The sequence below is a fragment of the Nomascus leucogenys genome, chromosome X, assembly GCF_006542625.1.
Source record: "Nomascus leucogenys isolate Asia chromosome X, Asia_NLE_v1, whole genome shotgun sequence".
NCBI lineage: Eukaryota > Metazoa > Chordata > Mammalia > Primates > Hylobatidae > Nomascus > Nomascus leucogenys.
The window spans coordinates 56,842,877-56,854,235 of NC_044406.1; positions in this window are offsets into that span (position 1 = coordinate 56,842,877).

Genomic DNA, 11,359 nt, shown 5'->3' on the forward strand with positions numbered 1-11,359 from the left:
TCAAAGAGAAGCCCAGGACCTGATGGCTTCACAGCTAAATTCTAAAAAACATTTAAAGGACTAATACCAATTCTCCACCAACTTCCAAAAAATCAAAGAGAAGGCAACACTTCCAAATCTTTTTTATAAGACCAGCATTACCCTGATAACAAAGCCAGACAGACACCACAAGAAAAGAAAACTACAGGACAATATCCTTGATGAACATAGGTGCAAAAATCTTCAACAAAATGCTAGCAAACAAAATTCAACAACACATTAACAGGATCGCTCACCATGATTAAGTGGGATTTATCACTGGAATACACAGATGGTTCAATATACAAAAATCAATAAATATTATATACCACATTAAAAGAACGAAAGACAAAAATGATATTATCATCTCATTAGATGCAGAAAAAAGCATGTGACAAAAGTCAACATCCCTTCATGATAAAAACTCTCAACAAATAAGGTATAGGAGAAATGTACCTCAACACAATAAAGGCCATATACAATAAACCCATGATAACATCATACTGAACAGGGCAAAGTTTGCAAGCTTTTTCCCTAAGATCTGGATAAGACAAGGATGCCCACTCTCTTCACTTCTATTCAACAACTATTGTAAGTTCTTAACTTAGTAATAAGGCAAGAAAAAAATAAATAAAAAGCATCCAAATTTGAAAGGAAGAAGTAAAATTTTGCTGTTTACTGATTACACAATTTTATATATAGAAAACTCTGAAGATTCCACCAAAAAACCCTGTTAGAATTGGTGAACAGATTCAGTAGAGTTGCAGGGTACAAAATCGATATACAAAAATCAGTAGTGTTTCTATAGATGAACAATAAACTTTCTATAAAAGAAATAAAGAAAATAATCCCATTTACTATAGCAACAAAAAATGAGAATAAATTTAACCAAGGAGGTGAAAGATGTGTCCATTGAAAACTATAAAACATTAATAAAAGAAATTGAATAAGATACAAATAAATAAAAAGATATCTTGTGTTCATCAATTGGAAGAATTAAAATTATTAAAATGTCCAAACTACCAAAGTGTCTACAGATTCAATGCAATCCCTAACAAAACTCCAATGTCATTTTTTATAGAAACAGAAAAAATTCCTAAAATTCAGATAACACCATAATAAGCTCCAAATTGCAAGGCAGCTATGAACAAAAAGAACAAAGCTGAAAGCATCAAACTATACATCAAAGAGATAGTAATTAAAACAGCATAGTACTGGCATAAAAAATAGACACAATGACTAATGGAAGAAAATAAAGGGCCCAGAAATGAACTCACACATCTACAGACAATTGATTTTTGACAAAGGTGCCAAGAATATACAATGGGAAAAGGTTTGTCTCTTCCATAATGTTGGGAAAACTGGATATCCACATGCAAAAGAATAAAATTGGATCCTTAACTGACATCATATACAAAACCAACCCAAAATAGATTACAGACTTAAACATAAGACCTGAAAACATAAGACCTTAAGCATAAAACTGCTAGAGAAAAACATAGGGGGGGAAACTGTGCAACATTGTTTTGGGTAATATTTTTTTAGATATGACCCCAAAAGCACAAGAAACAAAAGCAAAAATACACCAAGAGGATTACATCAAAATAAAAAGTGTCTACACAACAAAGGAAACAAAACTGAAAGGACAACCTATGGATTGGGAAAAAATATTTGCAAGTCATACATTTGAAAAGGAATTAATATCCAAAATATATAAAGAACTCAACTCTACAGTATGAAAACAAATAATTCAATTAAGAAATGGGCAAAAGACTGGAATACACATTCCTCAAAAGAAGGCATACAAATAGCTAACAACTAAATGAAAATGCTCAACATCATTGATCATTAGGGAGATACAAATTAAAACCACAGAGAGATATCACCTCATACCTGTTAAAAAGGCTGTTATCCCAAAGATGAAACATAAGTCTGGGCAAAAATATAGAGTAAAGAGAATGTTTGTATACTGTTGATGATAATGTAAATTAGTACAGCCATGAAAAAAAGTACAAAGTTTCCTCAAAAAACTGAAATAATTTGCATATAATCCAGCAATCTCACTTCTAGGTATTTACCTGAAAGATTTGAAATCAGTATGTTGAAGATATGTCTGTGCTCTGATGTTCACTGTAGCACTATTCACAATAGCCAAGTTATGAAATCAACCTAAGTTTTCATCAAGGAATGAATTAATAAAGAAATTGTAGTATGTATAGACAGTAGAATATTTTTCAGCCATAAAAAAGAAGAAATTCTGTCATTTATGATGACATGAATGAAATTGGAGAATATTATGCTAAGCAAAATAAACCAAACCCAGGAAAACACTTCATATGTGCAACCTAAAACAATTAAACTCATAGGAGCAGAGTATAGTATGATGGCTACCAGAGGAAGAGGGTGAGGGAAATAGGGAAATGATAATAAAGGGTACATAGCTTCAGTTAGATAGGATGACTTAATTTGATTTTTTTTAGAGCTATTCACAGTGCAATAAATACAGCCGATAAGTAATACACACTTCAATATTACTAAAAGTAAATTTCAAATGTTCTCAATGTACAAAATGTTTGATATTTGAGGTGAGGTGTTGAATATGTTAATTAGCTTCATTCAATCATTTCACATTGTATTCATATGTCATATTACTTGTTACTTCATAAATATATACACCTATAATTTCAATACATTAACACAAGAAATACATTAATACAAGCAATGGCAAAAAAAGCCAAAAATTGACAGATTGGATCTAATTAAACTAAAGAGCTTCTGCACAGCAAAAGAAACTACCATCAGAGTGAACAGGCAAGCTACACAATGGGAGAAAATTTTCGCAACCTACTCATTTGACAAATAGCTAATATCCAGAATCTACAATGAACTCAAACAAATTTACAAGAAAAAAACAAACAACCCCATCAAAAAGTGGGCAAAGGACATGAACAGACACTTCTCAAAAGAAGACATTTATGCAGCCAAAAGACACATGAAAAAATGCTCATCATCACTGGCCATCAGAGAAATGCAAATCAAAACCACAATGAGATACCATCTCACACCAGTTAGAATGGCCATCATTAAAAAGTCAGGAAACAACAGGTGCTGGAGAGGATGTGGAGAAATAGGAACACTTTTACACTGTTGGTGGGACTGTAAACTCATTCAACCATTGTGGAAGTCAGTGTGGCGATTCCTCAGGGATCTAGAACTAGAAATACCATTTGATGCAGCCATCCCATTACTGGGTATATACCCAAAGGATTATAAATCATGCTGCTATAAAGCATACATGCAGACATATGTTTATTGTGGCACTATTCACAATAGCAAAGACTTGGAACCAACCCAAATGTCCAACAATGACAGACTGGATTAAGAAAATGTGGCACATATACACCATGGAATACTATGCAGCCATAAGAAAGGATGAGCTCATGTCCTTTGTAGGGACATGGATGAAGCTGGAAACCATCATTCTCAGCAAACTATCACAAGGACAGAAACCAAACACTGCATGTTCTCACTCATAGGTGGAAATTGAACAATGAGAACACTTGGACATAGGAAGGGGAACATCACACACCGGGGCCTGTTGTGGGGTGGGGGGAGGGGGGAGGGATAGCATTAGAAGATATACCTAATGTAAATGACGAGTTAATGGGTGCAGCACACCAACATGACACATGTATGCATATGTAACAAACCTGCACGTTGTGCACATGTACCCTAGAACTTAAAGTATAATAAAAATAAAAAATAAAAAAATGTAACTGCCTTTTAAAAAATTACCTATTAAACTCATGTACTATTTCTTTAAAAGTACCTACTGAATTCTCACTGCAAAGCTTACTTGCAAAAGCAGTGAAAATCCAGTCTAGATATCCTCTTTAATAATGAGCTACCGATAAACACAATAAATAACTCATATACCCTTTCATTCATGTTCTGAATTTTCTCAACCACTCTACAATAATTAGTTTGCATCAGGCTTTCCATATTACTTACATTTATAGGATTTCTTTCCAATAGATGTCATGTGATTTTTAATATAATTAAAATGGAATATTTTTGTATTTTCCATATTATTATGCATAGTTGCATAGTAAGGGGTGCATTCTTATATTTATATGGTCCATTTCCAGTGTGCATTATCATGTGTCTTTGAATAAATATGAAAGGAATGAAGGTATTCCCACATTTCAAACATTTATAGAGTTTTCCTCCACAATGAGTTATTTTATGTCATCAAATAGAACTGGAAGAGCTAAAGGCCTCATAATATTTCTAACACTCATAAGGTTTTTCCTCAGAGTCCTTTCCCATTTTCAAACCACATTTCTTCTAGTCATAGGGTTTTTCTTCAGTTTGTTTTGTTTCATATCTTTGAAAGAAACCAAGAAAATTAAATGCTTGCCTACATTTCTTCCATTCGCAAGATTTCACTCCAGTGAGTTCTTTCATGTATTCAAGAATCACCAGTATATCTGAAGGCTTTAATCACATTTTTTACAGGTTTATAGAATTTTCATAGGTTTTATCTCTGGTATGAGTTATTCCATGGTTATAAAGATGGCTGGAACAACTGAAGGCTTTCCCACATTCCTTATATTCACAGGGTTTCTCTCCACTATGAGTTCTTTTATGTCTATAAAGGTAACTGGAATGACTGAAGGCTTTCCCACATTCCTTACATTCATAAGGCTTCTCTTCATGATGAATTATTTCATGTGTATAAAGGTTCCCGGAACGACTGAAGGCTTTACCGCATTTCTTACATTCATAGGATTTGTCTCCACTGTGAATTCTTTCATGTCTTTGAATAAAATGCTCAATAAATAATGAACAGAACAGAATGACTGAAGGATTTACCATATTGCTTTCATGAATAGGGTTTCTCTCCAGAATGATATTTTTCGTGGTTATAAAGATAAATAAAATATGCAAAGGATTTACCACATTTCTTACACTCATAGGGCTTTCCTCCAGAGTGAATACTTTCATGCCTTTTATTAAAAAACAAGGGAAAATCAAATGATTTCCCACATTCCTTATGTTCACTGGGCTTTGCTCCAGTGTAAGTTCTTTTATGTATTGGACAGGAAATAGAAAAACTGAAGAGATTACAATTTTGTTTACATCCACAGGGCTTATCTGCAATGGGAATTCTCTGCTGTATTTGAAATAAATTGGAAAAATCAAAGGCGTTCTCACATACTGTACATTTATAAGGTTCATTTACAATGGGAGTTACCATGTGTCTTTGAGTAGTTGTGAGATAAATGAGGGCTTTCTGACACTGTTTAGATTTAGATGGCTTCTCTCCACATTCTGCACACTCATATTGTTTGTATCCAGAGTGAGATATAATGTGCCTATGAAGGGATAAATGGTATATGAACACTTTTCAACACAATGCATTCATGTAGTTTTACTCCATTGCTAAGGTTTTTTGTTCAGGCTAAGATTTGGAATCTGGGTGAAGGTTTCTCTCCACTGACTACATTATTTAATTTCATCCAGTCTCTTTATCATATGATTTCTGGAAAAATGACTACCACATTATTAATGGTTGTCTCATTAATGATTTTCTGTTTATTAAAAGGTCTTGAACTTAGATTGCTACCAATATCAGAAAAATCCAGATTTTCTGCCCTGACTAAAGTGTTTGAAAGTAAATGGATTCATTACTCTCCAACAGAGCTACCTCCACCGTAGCTATTATCAAATATTTATATATGCAGTTTCTTAGCACTGTTTCCAAGTAAACTACTTTGCAAACACTGAGCATTTATGTTACATGGAAGCATATATTTTTGGTCAACATTTTTTATGAATAAATATATTCGAAATTTGCTTATCTTTTTGGTTTGCTTGAAGTTAAATGACTGTGACATGCTGAGATTCCCTTAAGGAATAATGTTTTCTCTTGTGAGTGGAAATTACCTTAAATCTCTGAAAGAATTTTTTGTACTGATTTTCAATATGTTTGTCTCTCCATTGGTTTTCTATATAACCCAAGTTCCTTAAGATTTGTTGGATCACATCCTTATGTAGATTCTTCCAGGAAGGACCTTGCAAAGGCCGCTCTTCCCAGGTAAAAGTCACAATCACATCTTCAAAGGCCACTGACTCCATTTCCTGACTTATTGGGTGTGCCAGCACCCTTTCTGCTGATCTCCCAGTACCTACAGGTCACAAGGGTTACAGAGATTGTGATGAAGCCACCTTGGGATTCCAGGAGCTGAGGAGAAGAGCAATAGAGATGAGACCCCGACTTCATGCCATGGAAACCAAAGTCTCACGAGATTGTGGAAAGCAGTCCCATTCTCTCTGGCTGCATGCCTGATTGGACCTACTAGATGACTTTCTTTAACTTTTATTTTAGGTTTAGGGCTATGTGTGCAGGTTTGTTATACAGGTAAAATTCTGTCATGGGGATTTGGTGTACAGATTATTTCATCACCCAGGTACTAAGCATAGTATCCATTAGTTATTTTTCCTAATCCTCTCCCTCCTCACACCATCATCCCTCAAGTAGGCCCCAGTGTCTGTTGTTCCCCTCTATGTGTCCATGTGTTCTCATCATTTAGCTCCCACTTATAAGTGAGAACACGTGGTGTTTAGTTTTCTGTTCCTGCATTAGTTTGCTGAGGATAATGGCCTCTAGCTCCGTCCATGTTCTTGCAAAGAAAATTATCTTGTTCTTTTTTATGGTTGCATAGTATACCATGGTGTATATGTATCACATTTTTTTATCCAGCCTACTGTAGATGGGCCTTTAGGTTGATTCCATGTCTCTGCTATTATGAATAGTGCTACAGTGAACATACACATACATTTGTCTTTGTGGTAGAACAATTTATATTCTTTTGGGTATATACCCAGTAATGGGATACTAAATGACTTCTAAGGTTTTTGCAGTTTCAAACACAAAGGTATCAGAGCTTGTGACACATGTGAGGCAACCATATGGGTCCCAGAGTTGTTCTTGAGAAGTGATTCTCAAAGTGCAGTCCCCAAGCCAGGAACATCAGCATTATCTGGGAACTTGTTAGAAATGCAAATCCTTGAGCTTCACCCAGACCAACTGCACCCTGGCCAACTGAATCATAAACTCTGTGGAAGGGCTGAGAAATGTGTGTTTAGATATGCTCTTCAGGTGATTCTGATGCATGCTCAAGTTTGAGAATCACTGGTCTAGAGAAAGCAGTAGTTGGCTCCCTATGGTAGCCCAACACACAGCACTAGGCAGGGCACATCTCATTCCTACTTCCACGGCTTCAACTGCCACCTTTCTGTATTTTGCCAAGACCCTCGCCGAGGCTCTTGGTATTGCCTTACATTCAAATTGTCTAAATGAGAACTTACAGAATTCTCCCCAAACCTGACTCTTTTCCCTTGAGCCAAATTTTGTCCTTTACACAGAATCCCTCAGACTCCAAATCCTGAGTCCTTCTATTTCCCTCTCTTTTTCACATGGTCACCAAATCCTGTTGATTCTTTTGGACAGCATCTGCCTTTTTCTTTTCATCTCTACTGTTTTCTCCCTTCCATTTCTTCCCCTCCACAGCCTGAGCCTTCATGGCCTCATCTCAGCTGGACTAGCTCCTGGTTGATCTTTCTGCCTCCAGCTTCCACTGGGAGGCAAAAGTGGCCTCCAGAGCTTTGTTCACAGGAGCTCCCACTCTCAGCATAGAATACCCTTCATCCTTATTACTATGCAGTGTGGCAATGTAGTTCAGAATGAAAAAGCATGGATTCTTGCAGGTAGGCTGCTTGAGTTCAAATAGTGGTCTCACCTTGTATTAGTCCATTTTCACACTGCTATAAAAAAATACCCAAGATTGAGTAATTTATAAAGAAAAGAGGTTTAATTGACTCACAGTTCCACATGGCTGAGGAGGCCTCAAGAAACCTACAATCATGGCAGAAGGCAAAGGGGAAGCAAGGCACCTCTTACATGGTGAGAGAAGAGAGAGAAGGGGGAAAGTGCCAAACACTTTTAAAACCATCAGATCTCATGAGAACTCCTTCACTATGATGAGAACAGCATGGAGAAAACTGCCCCCATGATTCCATCACCTCTCACCAGGTCCTTCCCTCGACATGTGGGGATTACAATTCAGGATGATATTTGGGTGGGGACATAGAGCCCAACCATATAATTGCACCCCTGGTCCCTCCCAAATCTTGTGCTTTTCACATTGCAATACCAAACATGCCTTCCCAACAGTTCCCCAGAGTCTCAACTCATTATAACACTAACTCACAAGTAAAAGTCCAAAGTTTCATCTGAGTCAAGGCAAATCCCTCTCACCTATGAGCCTGTAAAATCAAAAGCCAGTTAGTTACTTCCAAGATGCAATGCAGGTACAGGCATTTGGTAAATGTTCCCATTCCAAATGGGAGAAATTGGCCAAAACAAAGGGGCCACATGCCCCATGCGAGTCTAAAACCTGGCCGGGCAATCATTAAATCATAAAGCTCAAAAATCTCCTTTCACTCCATGTCTCACATCCAGGGCATGCTGGTGGAAGGGGTGGGCTCCCAAGTCCTTGGGCAGCTCTGCCCCTGTGGCTCTGCAGAGTACAGTCCTCTTGCATGCTTTCACTGGCTGGCATTGAGGGCCTGCAGCTTTTTCAGGTGCATGATGCAAGCTGTCAGTGGATCAATCTTTCTGGGATCTGGAGGACAATGGCACTCTTCTCACAGCTCCTCTAGGCAGTGCTTTAGTGGAGACTCTGTGTGGGGGGCCCAACCCCACATTTTCCTACCATACTGCCCTAGCAGAGGTTCTCCATGAGGACTCCCCTGCAGCAGACTTCTCTCTGAACATCCAGCATTTCCATACATCCTCTGAAATCTTGGTGGAGGTTCCCAGAGCTCAATTCTTGTCTTCTGCATACCTGCAGGCCCAAAACCATGTGGAAGCTACCAAGGCTTGTGGCTTGCAGCCTCTGAACCCATGGTCAGAGGTGTAGCTTGTCCTCTTTCAGCCGTGGCTGGAGCTGGAGCATCTGGGACAGAGGGCACCAAGTCCCAAGGGTGCACAGAGCAGTGGGGTCCTGAGCCTGGCCCACAAAACCATTTTTCCTTTCTAGTCCTCTGGGCCTGTGATGGGAGGGGCTGCAGTGAAGATCTCCGACATGCCCTGGAGACATTTTCCCCATTGTCTTGGTGATTAACATTCGGGTCCTCGTTACTTATGCAAATTTCTGCAGCTAGCTTGAATTCCTCTCCAGAAAATGGGTTTTTCTTTGCTACCATATGTCATGTTACAAATTTTCCAAAACTTTATGCTCTGCTTCTCTTTTAAACATAAGTTCCAATTTCAAACCATCTTTTTGTGACTGCATATAACTGAAAGCTTTCGGAATAATCCAAGTCACCTCCTGAATGCTTAGAAATTTCTTCCACTAGATACCCTAAATCACCTCTCTCAAGTCAAAAATTCCACAGATCTTGCATGCTCTGAAGCCATGGTCAGAGCTGTACCTTGGCCCCTTTTAGCCATGGCTGGAGCTGGAGCATCTGGGATGCAGGGCACCAAGTCCCAAGGCTGCACTATTGTGCAGGGGCAAAAATGATGTGAGTCTCTTTGCTAAAGCATAGCAAAAGTGACTTTTACTCCAGTTCCCAATAAGTTCCTCATCTCCATCTGAGACTACATCAGTCTGGACTTCATTGTCCATATCAATATCAGCATTTTGGTCAAAAAAATTCTGCAAGTCTCTAGGAAGTTCCAAACTTCCCCACATATTCCTGTCTTGATCTGAGACCTGCAAACTGTTTCAACCTTTTCCTGTTACCCAGTTCCAAAGTTGCTTCCACATTTTCAGGTTATCTTTATTGCAGTACACCACTATTCTGGTACCAATTATCTGTATTAGTCCATTTTCACACTGCTATAAAGAAATACCTGAGAATAGGTAATTTATTTAAAATTTATGGGTTAATCGACTCAGTTCCCCATGGCTGGAGAGGCCTTGGGAAACCTACAGTCATTTCAGAAAGTGAAAGGAAAGCAATGCACCTCTTACATTGTGGCAGGAGAGAGAGAGAGAAGTGGGGCATTGCCAGACACTTTTAAAGCCATCAGATCTCCTGAGGACTCCTTCACTATCATGAGAACAGCATGGGGGAAACTGCTCCCATAATCCAATCTGCAACCACCAAGTCCCTCCCTTGACACATGGGGATTACAATTCAGGATGAGATTTGGGTGAGGGCCCAGAGCCAAACCATATCACACCTCTTCCTAGCTGTGTGATCTTGGGCATGACCTCTGACGTCTCTGTGACTCTTATTTCTCATCTGAAAAATGGGGATCATGGTCAGAGTTCCTACTTTATGGGATTGTGGTGAGACTTAAATGGGTTACTGTATGTAAAGTACGTAGAGTGATGCCTAGTTTGAGGTAAGTATAATATATGTGTTTGTTATTGTTAGTAGTAGTAGTCTTAATACCTAATCTTGAAACCCAAATCAATTCCTATCTTTTCTTCAAAGACTGCCTTGACATCCAGAAGAAACTTCTCATTCTTTTGTTTTCCTGTAACATTTAATCTCAGTGACAGAGTCAGATGGAACATTAAGGCTCAGAGAGGGTCTAAGACTCATCCAAGGTCAACCTAAGTCACTACTAGTTAAGACTAAGGCTCCCTGGCACCAAAGCATTCTCAGATGCTTCTGAATCCTTCATTTCAATCCCTTTCAATCTTACGTGTCCAGAAAAAATAAAAATAGCAGGGGCCCCAGAATAATCAGAAAACACATATTGAGAAAAAGGCCAAGTGTGAGGAATGTGAGCACTAAATATGTGAAGATGGAATCCAGCTGTGTCTACACTCAGGCTCAGGCATACACATTGTCTCCATTCAGAAATCCCAACTTTTGCCAGGTAAATGGCAGGGGGATGGCCATTGCTCAAGGAGGCTGAGACCCTGTCTCAGAGGAAAAGGAGGAGAGGGATGGGTGGACTAAAACAGGTGGCTATGATTTAATGGATGTCTGTATGATTTGAGAACCCTGAGGCATTGGGCTAGGCACTGAAAGAGAAAGTCATAAAGATGACTAATGATTGGCTTGGCTCTGTGACATGGCAGTCTTCTTCCAGCTTCCTTGACAGGCTGGAGAAGCCATTAAAATGTGTGTAGGGCTAGTTCTAACAAGTTGCTGCAGGACCAAAAAAAGAGATTTGAAAAAATTGTGACTTTCCAGACAGCAACCTTTCTGGCAAGCAGGACTCAGTCTGGACTGTCAGAGATTGGGATATCCTGGGTTTTAGTGTCCATAGGCTCAGCTGCCCAGAAAGGCAAGCTCCCCTCACAGAATG